Source organism: Eretmochelys imbricata, chromosome 2 (genome assembly GCF_965152235.1).
Source record: "Eretmochelys imbricata isolate rEreImb1 chromosome 2, rEreImb1.hap1, whole genome shotgun sequence".
NCBI classification, from domain to species: domain Eukaryota; kingdom Metazoa; phylum Chordata; order Testudines; family Cheloniidae; genus Eretmochelys; species Eretmochelys imbricata.
Genome location: NC_135573.1, coordinates 29,507,709 through 29,524,127, shown reverse-complemented (window position 1 = coordinate 29,524,127; position 16,419 = coordinate 29,507,709). Strand labels below are relative to the sequence as shown.

Genomic DNA, 16,419 nt, shown 5'->3' with positions numbered 1-16,419 from the left:
TACCATTCTGGGGCAAACATATCTGTTTTCTCAGACCCTCATGCAGCTGTCCGGCCTGACTTTGTCACACTACCTTGACACACTTAAACACTGCCATGTGTGCCATTTAGAAATCAGTGCAAGGAATCACTATTAAACTACCTTGCCCCAGCTAGTATTTTCCCTGTTTAGAATAACATTGCCCCAATTAAGAAGTAATTACTACCATTCAATACTCATACTCTCAAAAGATGCCTTTAATTTTGGGTCTCTCATTTTCCTTGTCCAACTTTAGGAATTGTGCCGGATTTTCAGGTGTGCTAACTGCTAAGAAATGAAAGTGAAGTCAGTAGGAGGGGAGCTAAGTCCTCATAATCAGACCATAGGTGAAGTTGAATTCCTCAAATTAGAAACCACTTTTGAAAAAAAAAACAGCCCCACAGAAATACAGCAGGCTTTGGGAAAGAGCAAATGCAGCCAACTGATATTCAGGACACTGCTCAATATCAGGAGGGGAAATGTCATACAGTGACATGTGATTGGAAAACTGAGGGCTTAGGTGTGCGCTTCAGCCTTCCACAAAAAAATAAAAATAAAAATAAAAACAGGATTGTATTAATAATGAAAGAAAACGTTGAGTTTGGAACAAATTTGTTTATCTCACTTTATTAAAAATGGACGAATGTAGTCATGCCACAAAACTACTCACAAATGTGATATTCAGCAGCTATTATTTTCTTTCTTTCTTTTTAACTCTAGACCCCCAATTCAAGACAGTTGTCTACATCCATGAATGATGCTGCAGCCACCCACTACAATATATGCCATAGACTCTACACCCAGAAAAACAGCTTTGTTTTTTAGGGTCCGGTCTGAGAATTCTAAATAGCAAAGTTCTTGGAACTGCAGGTACCAAGCCTGCCCTGATTTAAAGCAATGACAATAGGGAAAGTAAATATTGCAAGCCCTCTCCTTTCTATTAGAGCCTGAAAGTTCCATTACTAATGAGTTTTCCTCGCTCTTGTTCTTTTTAAATTCATTTTTCTCTTCAAAAAAAAAAAGGTTTGTGCCATACATTCTACAATCCAATACATTTCCTTCTTATACATCTTGAGGATCTGCTACCATTTCTGGCCTTGGATTCATTTGGAAACAGACTACAATAGACTACTTAGAAAGCTAAAAGTGCTTTCCAAAAGTATTTTTTTTTCCATGTGCATTGATGAAATAATGTGTTTTGTTCACGGAAGAAAATCACCTAACATCTGCAGTTAATAAGGTACTGGTCTCAGCATTTTTTAGCTTTTTTGTAGTGAACCTTGGAATATATAGATTTAACCAATTTAAATTTCTTGAACAAAATGTTCTTCTTGATATCTTACCCGGCAAAGAAAAATACATTCTGCTTTCACATTTTTTCATAAAGTCTACAAAAATATATACTCTCTGTCTCACATAAAATGTATGTTCAACCTGCTTTTGCCTGTAATGGAATACTTTGGAAGTTGTTATACTGTGTAAAATGTTGAGGTTTTTGATGAGTACAAGCTTCTTTGGTTTTTTAAGAAATCAGAAATCATAAGACAATATTAGTCAAAAAATGCCCCAGACATCATATTTTTCATTCTCTTATAACCTAGAGTCCTACACAAGTCAATAAATCCATACTATTCCTAGGAATATATGTTTGAAATTTAAAAAAATAGCATAATGGAAACCAAATCAGTAATGGTTTAGTAGCATTATTTTATGCTCAGTGTAGGAGATTCTAGTTTGAGAACATCACCAATTTCCTAATGCTGTTACTGCTTGAGAGAGACTGTGAAAGATGCTTTCTACACATGTTCCCAAAGAAACCCATTTAAGAATATTTGGTCCAGTCCAGTGTACAAAGGTGCAGCTATGGTGTACAGGAGCCATTTACATTTTGTGGGATAAAAATTAATTTACAGACCTGTCACAATAAAGCTAAGGTCTAGGGTTGCCAATTTTGGTTGGACGTATTCCTCGAGGTTTCATCACATGACATAATCTTTAATTAAAGATTAATCTTTAAATCCTGGAGACTCCAGAATAATTCTGGAGGGTTGGCAACCCCACTAAGGCCAACTTTTTAGCATTCTGAGGTCATTTGCTTGTTCTGACAGAAGAGGAGGGGCAACATGATCACAGTCATCAGGTTAAAGGATGGTTTCCCAGAAAAATGGAATATGGATTACGCCTGGGGACATAGATTATCTGTTACTATGTGTTTGTATAACACTTAGCACACAGTTGGGCCCTTGATCTCTGTTGGGGATTTTGGGCACTGCTACAAAACAAGTAAATAATAGCAGCAATATGACGAACAATAATGGATTTTCCTAACTGGGGAAATATGTAATGCAAATGTTATAGCTGAAAAATGTACCACAACATACTTCTTAAGTGTAGGAAACAATAAAGGATTCCTTGGTGTGAGTAGGCCACAGACCTTATTCCAAATGTGCTTCACAAACAAACCACACTATGAAAAACACAAACTTGTCCCTTCCTGGAGTTTGACTTTATTAGTTAAAAAAATTAAAATATTACATAAAAATCATCTCAAACCTTCTCTTCAGGTTTGTCTGCTACTCTAGTTCTTTCCTCAAGACCCAGAAAGGTCGTCCCCTAGATCCTCTCTCCTCAGAGAACCAATCCCACCATACTTATATGCAGGTATCATAATAAATCACCAGACTTACTGAATCAACAGAACCTACTTAACCCTTTCCCAACAGGCTCAACAGAGGAGATGGGCTGACTCAGTCAAAAACTACCATGCTGTTGATTATTGCTGAGTTTCACATATTTCCTTTTGTCTATGCTGGAAGAAATTTAATTCTTCCAATACATGGAGAGAGTATGAAAAAGGCCAAGGTTTAAAGTTTACTAGCTGTGTTTCAGTGTTGCAAATTATATCATATTTCAGATGCACTTTCTAAATTATATATGCACAGTTGAAAAAGCATAATTTCAGTATTTCAGGTTCCTGTATCCCAGAAGTAAGAATAAAATAACAAACTAACTTTTCTTGTAGGGTATGTACATAAATATATTGCCAAAACAAGAACTTATTTAAAATCCTGTGACAGCTTTCCTACAAATAACTGCCAGGCAGAAGCTCCTCAATCTTTTTCATCTAGATTATGATTTTTTTTTGGTGCTCAAGTTGATATTTAATAATATTAACCTGAAGCTGTCTACACCTGATCCAGTCAATCTCTAAATACATAAAGAACTGCTGTTTGATGGGAAGAAATGTCAGCCACATTGTTAAACAGGCCCCTAAAGCAAGGCTGATTTAGAAACAGATTATGAAAAAGGCTAATGCAGTACCCACCTTTAAAAAAGGGAAGAAGAAGGATCTGGGTAACTACAGGCCAGTCAGCCTCACCTCAGTCCCTGGAAAAATCATGGAGCAGGTCCTCAAGGAATCAATTCTGAAGCACTTAGAGGAGAGGAAAGTGATCAGGATCATTCACCAAGGGCAAGTCATGCCTGACTAATCTAATTGCCTTCTATGACGAGGTAACTGACTCTGTGGATGAGGGGAAAGCAGAGGACGTGTTGTTCCTTGACTTTAGCAAAGCTTTTGACACGGTCTCCCACAGTATATTGCCAGCAAGTTAAAGAAGTATGGGCTAGAAGAATGGACTATAAGGTGGACAGAAAGCTGGCTAGATCGTCAGGCTCAACGGGTAGTGATCAATGGCTCCATGTCTAGTTGGCAGCCGGTATCAAGTGGAGTGCCCCAAGAGTCGGTCCTGGGGCCGGTTTTGTTCAATATCTTCATAAATGATCTGGAGGATGGTGTGGATTGCACCCTCATCAAGTTTTCAGATGACACTAAACTGGGAGGAGAGGTAGATGCGCTGGAGGGTAGGGAGAGGATACAGAGGGCCCTAGACAAATTAGAGGATTGGTCCAAAAGAAGTCTGATGAGGTTCAACAAGGAGAAGTGCAGAGTCCTGCACTTAAGACAGAAGAATCCCATGCACTGCTACAGATTAGGGACCGAATGGCTCGGCAGCAGTTCTGCAGAAAAGGACCTAGGGGGTTACAGTGGACGAGAAGCTGGATATAAGTCAACAGTGTGCCCTTGTTGCCAAGAAGGCCAATGGCATTTTGGGATGTATAAGTAGGCGCATTGCCAGCAGATCGAGGGACGTGATCGTTCCCCTCTATTCGACATTGGTGAGGCCTCATCTGGAGTACTGTGTCCAGTTTTGGGCCCCACACTAAAAGAAGGATGTGAAAAAATTGGAAAGCATCCAGCGGAGGGCAACAAAAGTGATTAGGGGACTGGAACACATGACTTATGAGGAGAGGCTGAGGGAACTGGGATTGTTTAGTCTGCGGAAGAGAAGAATGAGGGGGGATTTGATAGCTTTCAAATACCTAAAAGGTGGTTCCAAAGAGGATGGATCTAGACTGTTCTCAGTGGTACCAGATGACACAAGGAATAATGGTCTCAAGTTGCAGTGGGGGAGGTTTAGTTTGGGTATTAGGAGGATATTAGTGGATAAAATATCCACTAGGAGGGTGGTGAAGCACTGGAATGCGTTACCTAGGGAGGTGGTGGAATCTCCTTCCTCAGAAGTTTTTTAAGGTCAGGCTTGACAAAGCCCTGGCTGGGATGATTTAGTTGGGGATTGGTCCTGCTTTGTGCAGGGGGTTGGACAAGAGGTCCCTTCCGACCCTGATATTCTATGATTCTATGATCTAAGAAGATTGTCCTTAAAGTTGAACAGAAAGCTTTAGTGAAAGGAAGTAACAGACCATGTTTTAAACATCAAGAATCTATGTTTTTGTAGACTGGAAAACTTAAAATATATTTTCATTGTAAAACAAATTATTTAGGGGGGAAAAAAGCTTTCCCTCAATTTATCTGCCAAGACCTGAAATCAAGGCTTTCCTGAAGTGGTATGAATCTGTTTAACCTCTTTGTGCCTCAGTTCCTCAACAATAAAATGAGAGTACTGATATTTCCTTTCATCACAGTGGTGCTGGGTGGATATATTAATTCATCTTAATGAGGGGCTTAGTTATGGTTGCTATACAAGAACTTAGATAAGTAGCACTGAGAGTTGTTACTTTAAAGTTATTTATTATTTTTAATGAAGCAGCACCCACATTGTGCTAAGCACTGTATATAGCTGAAAGAAGAGACAGTCCCTGTCCAATAAGTTTACAGTCTAAAAATGTGGCAATACAACAAGCCCTATGAGATCTTGCCTCTTTAGGCTCTTAGGAAAGTGTTTTAGGAAATGTGGCTTTACCCTTATAAAAGAAAAAGTGGTAGTTCCATATCAGTATGAGGCACAGTTTAAAAATAAAAAGGTTAGAAAAGAAAATGTAGACAGAGCATGGGGGCAGGCAGAGGAAACAGAGGCAAAAGAAGACCAACAAAAATAGTTATCAGGTAATGAACGGGGATAAGCAAAGGCAAAATGGATGAGAGAAATATACAAGATGAGAGAGTAAAATGCAAGAGGGTGAGAAAATAAGAAAGGGAGTTTGCATTTCTTCCCCCAGCCACATCATTGTAAACAATGGAGAAAAATCCCTCCAAGCATGACTAAGGGCATGTCTACCTACACAGTGGTGAAGACGCTCTATGCCAATAAGAGAGAGCTCTCCCATTGGCACGAAAAAAACAATTCCGCACACTGACATAGCTGTAGATATCAGCCCTTATGTTGGTGTAACTTTTGTCACTCAGGGAGGTGTGACATAAGTTGTATGACATAAGCTGTTGTGTAGACATAGCCTAAGCAAAGGCTGTTTTTGTGCCCAAATTTCCAGCATTCCTTCCTATCAATGCAGTAAGAGAGAGAGCTTATGTTTATCGCACTACTCCCTAGATCTATAGGACAAGATTTTAAAATGTTTAATGTTTCTAGATAAAATATAAAGACTTACACTTTGGGAATTTGAACAGAGAACATACTGGAGGTGAAGGCATACATAACATATATAGTATACTATTGTTAGTATTTCATTCTTAGGTTTGGGGGTTTTTTTGCATATCATTGTTGCTCTAGTTTCCTAATTAATCTTTTAGACAGGCATTTTATCCAAAACAGAAGAATAGGTCATATGTGTTTTGCAAGCTAATAAAACATTTGTTTTAAAAAGAGGTTTTAAAATTTATGTATTTATTACAACATATTTAAATAATTTTCATAAAACAAAGTGAGTAGGAACATAAAATAATACTATATGTAGTACTACTTAATCTTAAAAGGCAAATGACATTTTCAGTACATCACATGTCCATATCAGAGATTCTCCCAATGAAATATACAGAAAAAGAGAACTTACATTCTGGAATAGGTTTCAGATAATGGTCCATTCTAAAACCTACTAAATTATCGAGTATTAAAATATTCATGAAATCACTTTCAGGTGGAATTGCTGAACCCTCAAACGTAGCTTATTTATCCAAAACAAAAGATAATTAAATTAAAAAAAAAGAAACAATCTAAATTTGGCTTCCTGATGTTGGTTAAAATGTGTAGTAGCCCCATTAATAAAATAGTTTTTTGTACAGCCAAGTCTCTGCTCCTGGAAGTCCCTGACGATGTATTTGACAAAAACAGCTGGGTCTTTACAGAATCAGTGTCAGGAGGATACTGAATTGTTACTAATAGAAATGTTATTGGAGTTACTCTGCATTCACACTGGAGTGACTAAGAGCAAAATTTGGCTAGGTATACTGAAAAGTTCCTTATTGTAGCAATTTGGAATCTTCCTGACACCGATTCCATAAAGAACCAATTGTCTCTATCATACGGCTATTGAAGAACTTCCACGCACAGAGACTTCACCTTCCATGGCTGCCCTAGAGGAACATCAAAATATCTCAGCATATAAAAATGGCAAATTATCCAAATATGGTACAGACCACAATTATTAAAATATAGTCCCCAAAAGAGTTTCTGGGTCAGGAATTAATCCACATATAAGCCTGTTTCAGAGTAGCAGCCATGTTAGTCTGTATCCACAAAAAGAAAAGGAATACTTGTGGCATCTTAGAGACTAACAAATTTATTTGAGCATAAGCTTTCGTGAGCTTACAGCTCACTTCATCGGATGCATGCAGTAGAAAATACCTACTGCATGCATCCAGTGAAGTGAGCTGTAGCTCACAAAAGCTTATGCTCAAATAAATTTGTTAGTCTCTAAGGTGCCACAAGTACTCCTTTCCTTTTTGCGTATAAGCCTGTGTGTTAAATCACAGTACTCATCCCAGCTGATCTCAATAAGTGTTTGAAAAGAAAAATGTGCTGGAAAGTGAAATGACCGCCCCCACACATTATTGGTAAGAGTTGTCATCTAGCTTGTAGGAAAAAGTGCATGGCCCCTTTAAGGGCCTGGTAGCTAGAGAATGACTTACTGCACAAGTTTCAGACCAGGTCAGCATGGGGAGGCTGACCCATCCCCTCCCCCAAGTGACCAGAAGAGAGGGGAGAGTATGTAGGTCTATGCCAGGGCAGGAAATACCCTCTTCATCCTGGACCAGGTGGATCAGCACTTACCATCCCACCCATGGAAGTAATGAAATACGAGGTTTTGTCATGATTTGCTATGAGCATTATGCTAATCATGCCTTTCTCAGGGGGTTGGGAAGAATTTTTTCCCCTCACCACCAAATTTACCAAGGAAAGGTAGAGGTTTTTTTCACCTTCCCCACAGTGGGTTGGGGGCTTAGTTGGGAAGGACATGAAACAGGGGTCAGGCTATGATTATGTAACTCACTATGTAAGTATGGGGCAGATGTCCAATGCAGGTTACCCCATAGGGAAGCGATATGATGATCAGATCAAATGGATTGGTAAAGGATTTAAAGGAGATATTCTTTAAAGGAGTGGGAAAAGGGGGAGAGGGATTGTGGCTCCCATGACTTTTTTCATATTTTTTTTTTTTTGGTGTGAATATATTCATTCTGTTATTAGGGGCTTGTTCTTAAATCAAGAAGTCAAAAATGTGCCATGACCTTAATGCAGTGTTTTCTAATTCAGCTACCCAAATTTCCACTCCCTGCATCTGTGCAGATATGGCTTCCACTTTTATTCTCTACTCCATTCAGATAATTCTGTATGTCATCCAGTTGATTGCACCAGTTCCAAACCTTTACTGATAGCATCCTTTAACTCTGCAAAGCCAATTTCCATCCAAAATCTCTTCCAACTGGTTCTCTGTGTTGTGGATCTACCAACTTTACACAAAAGGCCTTGGCATGAAAATGTTTTATCTAGGGCCTATTGGCTGTTGGGATATATATGTCATCTACAATGAATAAACAAACACTCTCAAGGACCACAACAAAAAGAATTGCCTTGAAAATGAAGGTTACTTACTTGTAACTGAGGCTTTTTGAGATTGGCTTTGAACATTCCCACTCTCGGGATACATGCTAATCAATGCCATTGAAAAGTTCAGCCTTCTGTTAGCAGCTCCTCTTAGAGGGCTCCGGTTCCCCTTCCCTACTTCTCCTCTCAGCGTTCGGGCACATTCTGAGGGAGAAGATATAAAAGGGGCAAGGCAGATTGCTAATGCAGAATCATGGTTAGCTGGGATTCTGCAGAAGAGGGGAAAGTGGGTGGGGAGTATGAAGAACCCTTGTGAAAAAGTAAACAACCATAATTGAGAGAGAGAAAGAGAGAGAGAGAGAGTAGGTAAGGGCTGCAGAACTGATCTACCAAATTGGGATCTGATCTAGCTGCTATATTTAAGACATGATTCTTAATAAATGTATGTGTTAAACTCAATACCACCATTTAATAAATTTCAATTAGTGGGACATGCCTTAAATATGCTATAAAAGCAGCCATTGAACTAGTGGAGTGTGGAACATGGGGGAGACCATGAGGCATTGTTATAACTTTCTTCTATACACAGCCAACACATCAAGATAATGTTTTGGTGGAAATGGTATTTCCCTTACGGTTACTCACATATGAAACTGTTTTTGAAATTCTAAAATCTTTGGTCCTATCTAAATTGCAAGTTAGCACATTTTTATTATCCAAACAATTTAATTTGTACTCTGTCTTATGTAAATATGGTCTGGGACACCTGGAGAGTAATGGATCAATTGATATGGAAATCGGAAACAACTTTAGATATAAATTTTGGGTGAGGACAAAGAACTACTTTATCTTTATGAAAACTCGTAAATGAAGGGCCAGCCACTATGGCATGAAGTTCACGGACCCTCCTGGCTGAAGTTATTGCATAAATGTGGTTTTAATTGAAACATGAAATAGAGAAGAAGAAGAAGAAAAACTTTGAAGGATGGAGACAAAGCTTTGTTAGCACAAAGTTTAAATTCCATGAGGGAATTGGCTCTCTCACAGGGAGATAAAGATTTAGCAAACCTTTCAGATATCTCTTGGCAATTCTGTGAGAGAATAAAGATTTACCATCTATTGGCATATGAAAAGCTGCTGTTGTACTGGATGTACCTGGGGTGATGCAGTAGACAAACCCTTATTCTTAGGAACAGCAAATACTCTCATATGGATTGAATAAGAACTGACTCAGGACATTACTACGTACCCATAATGAAAATCTTTTCCATTTTAAATAACTTTTTCATGTTTATTGTCTTCTAGCTTTACCTAAAACACATTGTACTTCTGCATCCTATTGCCCACATTGTCATATGCAACTAAAGTGGATCTGGAATGTACACCTTCCGTTGCTGCTGTCACAGGCAGTCCGGTGATACTGGTAAGCATTTGTAATTTCCTTTAGAAAGAAGAAGTAAGTCTGTTTTCTAAGACTTTCTGTCGTGGCTAAGTTGGGATGATAAGGATCACCCCAGTCTGGCTGAATCTTGTCTGAACTTCACAACCTTCAACATTAGAGGGAATGGTAGGAAAGCATAAATCAGCTCTATATCCCAGCTGAGGAGGAATGTACCTGTAGGAAGTGAGCATATGCTCATTATCTTGAACAATAATGACAGCACTTGACATTGAACCTTGTGGAAAATAGGTCTATATTTGGCATAGTCCAAAAAGGAAAAAATGTCCTGGACTAGAGTCTCATTTAAGGACCATTTGTGCATCTGGAAAGAGTCTCTGCTTAGTTGCTCTGCTAACTCTTTGAAAGATCCTCCACATGCAGAATTACTGTATAAATCTTGTGCATTATATACCAATCCCAATGATTTATTGCCTCTTTGCAAAGCTGTAATGACTGAGCACCTTCCTGTTTGTTTACATAGTATATTATCCGATTGCCTGTGGCCATTTTAACCAAGGTCCTTGCACCTGAAGAAGGAATGATCTGAGTGCCAAACAAATTGCTATTAGCTCCAGAACACTGATATTAAGGTGACACTCTTGCTGATTCCACAGGTTTTTTGTTAACAAATTGTTGAAGTGTGCCCACCAGCCTGTTTTGAGGTGTCTTTTATATTTATCATGGAAGGAGACGGAGGGTTGATACATGTTCCTGGTCCCTCCACCATAACAGTTTTCTGGATTTTCTTTGGAATGGTAACAATTAGCTTCATTTTGTCTACTGAAGGTCTGAAGCTTCTTACCAAACAGTGTGGAACGGGTCGCATTCTTAGTCTTCCATAAGGAGTGACATAAGTATTTGATATCATAAGACCCAGTAGGGAGAGGGAGAAACTTACTCTCTGAGATGGACTTTAAAGCAGAGACTGAATGATAAATTTCAGTTTCAGAAATTTCTTCTCCAGGAGATAAGTCCTCACCATGCTGGAGTTTAGAAGTGATTCCATGAAAAAAAATATTTTGTGATGGGGTCAAAAGTTATTTCTGTTTATCAAAAAGACCAACTTGCGGAATAGAGAGCCTGTGAATTGAATGATTTCTTTCAGTTCATCTTCAGAAGATACTTTTTAGGAATCAATTATCTAAATAATGAAAAACAAAAATCTCTTGTCTTCTTAGAAAAGCTGCTACTACAGACTGACATTTTGCAAATACTTGAGGTGCAGTAGAAAGGCTAATGGGGAGAATCCTGTACTGGAAATGGTCCTGTCCTGTGGCAAAAAGAAAGATACTTCCTGTGTGATGGTCTTATCAAAGTAAGCATCTTTGGTTTTCTACTCTCAATCTCAATCTAGATGGGAGAAGGAAGGAGGGGATAATGGATCCTAGTGTTATCATTTTGAAGCAAAACTTTCAGATGTATCTGTTCAGTTCCTCAGATCCAGGACTGGACAAAGATGCCAACTTCCTTTGGAAGTAGGAAATATCAGGACTAGAAACCTTGATATCTGAGATCTACAAGAACCTCCTCTATTGCTCCCTCTCTTAGTAGAGAATTGATTTCAATTCTTAACACAGACTCATGAGAAGGGTCCCAGGATACGGAGGGAGAGGGAGGGTTTTGAATTGGATGGTATATTTTTATAGTGTCCAAAACTGTATGTCCATAGTGATTTTTGCCACTCATTGTAAGAACGGCATGAACCGACTCCAATGTTAGGGAAACAGAATTCAAAGTTGAAACTTTTTTTCAAACTTCATAGAATCATAGAAGTGCAGGACTTGAAAGGACCTCAATAGGTCATCTAGTCCAGTCCCCTGCACTTAAGGACTATGTATGTAATAACTAGACCATTCCTGACAGGTGTTTGTCTAACTCAGGGGTGGACAACCTGAGCCTGAGAAGGAGCCAGAATTTACCAATGTACATTGCTAAAGAGCCACTGTAATACGTCAGCAGCCCCGCATCAGCTCCCCATCCCCCACACACTCCCAGCGCCTCCCGCCCACCGGCAGCCCTGCCGATCAGCGCCTCCCCCTCTCTCCCAGCACCTCCTGATCAGCTGTTTTGTCGAGTGCAGGAGGCTCTGGGTAGGAGAGGGAGGAGCGAGGGCATGGCAGGCTCAAGGGAGGGGGTGGGAAGCGGTGGAGTGGGGGCAGGGCCTGTCGCAGAGCCAGGGGTTGAGCAGTGAGCACCCCCCCAGAACATTGGAAAGCTGGCGCCTGTATCTCCAGCCTTGGAGTCGATGCCTATACAAGGAGCCACATATTAACTTCTGAAGAGCGGCATGTGGCTGCGGAGCCACAGGTGGCCACCCCTGGTCTAACCTGTTCTTAAAAACTTCCAATGACAGATATTTCACAATCTCCCTAGGCAATTTGTTCCAGTGCTTAACCCTGACAGTTAGGATTTTTTTTCCTAATTTTCAACCTAAACCTCCTTTGCTGCAATTTAAGCCCATAGCTTCTTGTCCTTTCCTCAGAGGTTAAGGAGAACAATTTTTCACCCTACTCCTTGTAACAACCTTTTATGTACTTGAAAACTTTTATCATACCCTCACCCTCAGTCTTCTCTTTTCCTGACTAAACAAACCAATTTTTTTCAATCTTTCATGTGAGACAGTTTCACAGGGATCAGCAACTTTTGGCATGCAGCCCACCAGGGTAAGCCCACTGGTGGGCTGGACCAGTTTGTTTACCTGCTGCGTCCACAGGTTCAGCTGATCTCACCTCCCACTGGCTGCAGTTCGCTGCTCCAGGCCAATGGGGGCTGCAGGAACTGGCAGTCAGCACATCCCTTGGCCAGTGCCACTTCCCACAGCCCCCATTGGCCTCAGAAGTTGAGGGAGCTGAGGCTACTCCTACATTTTCATCTGGAGAGGAGCTGCATATGAGTTCATGGTGTTGATGTAAAATTTTGATTTGTGGAGGTGCAACACATTTCTCTTCCTCATCATATAAGATGTCTTGGATAACCATAAGGGGCCTTGGTATGGGATTCATTAGCATGGGATCTGAGTGTCCCAGATCCGAGTGTCTTAGACTGACTGTCCTGGATCTGCAAAAATATTCCTGCCTCGGTGCAGATGCAAGGTGGTAGCTCTTGAAACAGGTTGAGATAGAAACTCTGGATTTGGGCAGAATGGCCAAAGCATCCAGAGATACAATTCCCAGTCCTGCCAGCTTGTCCAGTTCAGTACAATATAACAGTTAGGAGAATGTATGCATTTACAAGAGTCCATCTCAAAAGAATGCCCCTTAGAAACTTAAGGATCTGGATAAATGGTTGGATCCAACTCTTCCTGTGAATGAAGGTCCAAGCCCAGATCTAACAAGTAATTGGGGATACCACTGAGGTAGGAATCTGCAATAGTGTCAGAGATGACAGGGGTCTTGGGATTTGGAGGTAACATAACCAAGGACTCACATGGAATCTGAAGAAGGCTCACAGTCATCCATGATCAGCAGCTGGAAGAAACTGATGCAACAACCATGGCTGGGCCTCTTGTAGAGCCCTTCCTTCAGGTTGTGCTCAAACATTGAGGCGGGGAGGGAAAGGAGGCGTGTGAGCACTCTAACAGGCACTGCTAACAGAAGTCTACACAATTCAATGGCATCAGTTGGAACACATCTCAGAAGTGGGAATTTGCAGAGGACACTTGAAAAAGAAAAGAATTTACCTCCAACTTCCAGCTGAACAGAACTACCTTTCAGACACATAGGCACTCAGATACCATGGAGGTATTCAAATATCATGGTGATGAGACAGTATAAAGTATACCATTTAGGGAAAAAATATAAGTTTAGGTAGATTATTTAAATAAGTATGCAAATACACACACAGAAAAACAAAATGGAGATGAGAATGTAAATGGTCACCTTTGTGCTCTCCTTTCTACATACACACATAGCATTAGTTTAGTTATTGAAGAACTACTATTTCTGTGAAAGAATAAATGTACAACAGGAACAAAATGGCCTGTGTATAATAAGACACTGTCCACAAATGACCTGCCCTCTAAAAGTGAATCATGTAAAGAATGAAAGCAGGTATTTAAACTGTGCAAAATATCTAAATCAAACCTCAAATTCTCTTTCAAATGTACCTACTGTTCAAGGTTTCCTGTATTCACAAACTGCACCCTCTGCCTCTGAAATATGGTGAACATGATCTTGGGTTTTGGTGTATGTTTGTCTGTTCTGCATGCTTCATAAACCTGTCCATCTTCTCCTCTCAGCAGCTGCTTGCTTCTAATGTAAATAAGACTGGACTTCCTTCTTACATTAGCTGTCTTAAGGGGGACCCTGTACTTGGAGAGTCAGTATGGTCCTTTATGAGTTAAAATTATGCTAGTCTTGGTTTTGAGTATGGCCCCTAAATATCATGGTGATGAGTTTATTAGAAGCATTATACATCAATATCCTCATGCAGCTCATTCCTCCTAGGGTATGGGCTGTTCCCTTATCTTAAGAGTGCTTTGTATGGACAGAGGACATGATGCCTCCTCAGATCCACCCCACTCCTTGCTCACCCTGCCAAAAAAACTGTCAAGAAGGAACAGGGAACAATCTTCTGTTCTTCCTGCTTAGCCGCTGCACTGAGCTCACAAAGACGGTCAGAACTCTTAGCTGGTAAGCTCTAGAAGATTTGCCAAGGTTCCCTAGAATGTGGCAGCCTTGGGTTTCCCTAACTACCATGCTAAAGATTGAAGGACTTCTCTCAGCCCTAGCTCAGTAGAGCTAGATAGCAAGTATGTGTGGATTTTCTACCACTTGTGCTGAATTGTTTAACTTACCCAGAATATTCTTTAGGATGGAAGGAAGTAGCAATCCATACTGAGTGGACTTCAGAAGACCCCATTAGTAGACCAGCCACCCAGCAACATAAAGGACCAGAGGGATGCACTGGAGGAGTCACAGGCCCAGGAGAAACAAGCATATGTGTATAGAGGGTAGAGTGTGTGGCAGCTCATGTTTCCTCCAGCCGACAGTAAGGTAAAATGAGGGACCAGAGTTGTTAGGGAAAACAGAGCACCAGATGAGTAGTCCTTGTGATGGGGAGAAGGAGGAATGATTCAAGGGTAGAATAGTGGGTACCATCTGTATTTGGTTCCCCATGGAGGCTTAATCCTCCAAACAAGCCTTCAGGTATTGGCTCACTTTCAACTCTTGAAGTAAAATGCATGTTCATATTGTTCTAGTATAATTAATGAACACACTACAACTAGATAGTAGCATAATCTTATCTTTAGTCAGATGACCTTTGAATCTGCTCCTCCATGTCTGACCTACCTACACATGCCCAGGCCCAAATTTCTTCTTATCACATTGATACCTCCTTGTATATGTTCTATAGATACCTTAAATTTAAATGGCAAAAAATGAACTTCTAATCTTTTCTCCTAAACCTTTCATCTCCTCAGTTGCTCCATCATTGCTGACTTTGCCTCTACTCCTTCTCCCCAGCCCAACCAATCAAGCTTGCAGTATTGGAGTTTTATTTTACTTATTTTACTTCCTCCTCAAATCCAGGTTCTCTCCAAATCTGCTTACTTTTTGTGCATACTTCTTAAATATTTCCTCAAATATATCCCCCTTGGCAAAACTCCTGTTACCATCATTTTCTTTCACCCAAAGTATGGTAACCTCCCCATTTCTAGCATTTGTGACTCTCACAGCAACTCTTTTCAATATACGCAACATTCTGCAACTAAATAACCTTCTGCCACCACTCTGACCCTCTCCTCAAATCTCCTTTCTTGGACCCAGTGTTCTCCTGCATTAAGTTAATACCTGCTCTTATTTGTAAGGCTTGCCATACCTCTGACCCTGGCTATATCTCATCTCCTGTCCCTCCCCACTTTCCTCTCTGGGATCTGTTCACTCTTTTGATCTAGTTATTCTCTATTGCTTCTCCTCACAATCTCACTGTCACACTGTCCCCACACCTGCTTCTTACACCTGAGATGACATCATTCTTCCTGAACACCAAAGCATCCTCACCTCCTCCTTCAAATCCCTGTTCAACACCTATTTATTTTCAGATTGCTACCCAGCACTGACAAACTCCTTTGTGCTCACTTTTCCATCCTTCTCCCTGACCGAGATCTTTATTTTAAAATATCAATGTGAAAAAGATATGACTCACATGATTATTTGCTTTGACCCTTGCCCTTTTTTTCCACCTTTCTTTGTTGGCTCTCACCACATTTTCTGTTGCTCTAATTTAGCTACTAGGCTCTGCAGGGCAGGGACCATGTCATTTTAAAATCTGTGTCAAGCACCATCTGGGGTTATGGTGATATATCAGTATACCATTACCTCTGTCAGAAAATAAAACAATTTTTTTCTCTTTACTATTAAACTTTTGGGTGAAACAGATGTTTATGCCACATAGATAACCTAGGGTGAACAAGAGGATCCCACATGTTGTTGTGGCCAAAGACAAACAAAGTCACACATCACTGAGAACTGCCCTCTGACCAGACTTGATGGTTGTCTGAGGGATTCACACTTTGCTGCCATAAATTGGCTTGGCAAGCTCTGCATCCAATAAAAAGACAACCACATAGATACTGATACATCCTCCCAAAAGCTCACAAAAGCAACAGCAGTTTCATCTTATATACTACATATCCTCCTCATGCCAAACCTGCTCAAG

At 40.3% G+C, this 16,419-nt stretch overlaps 1 protein-coding gene across 3 annotated transcripts in view; it reads right to left on the bottom strand.

The window, feature by feature from the left end:
• Nucleotides 1-16,419, bottom strand: part of CSMD3 (CUB and Sushi multiple domains 3) — a 1,168,908-nt gene that overhangs the window by 586,829 nt on the left and 565,660 nt on the right. The window lies entirely within an intron of this gene.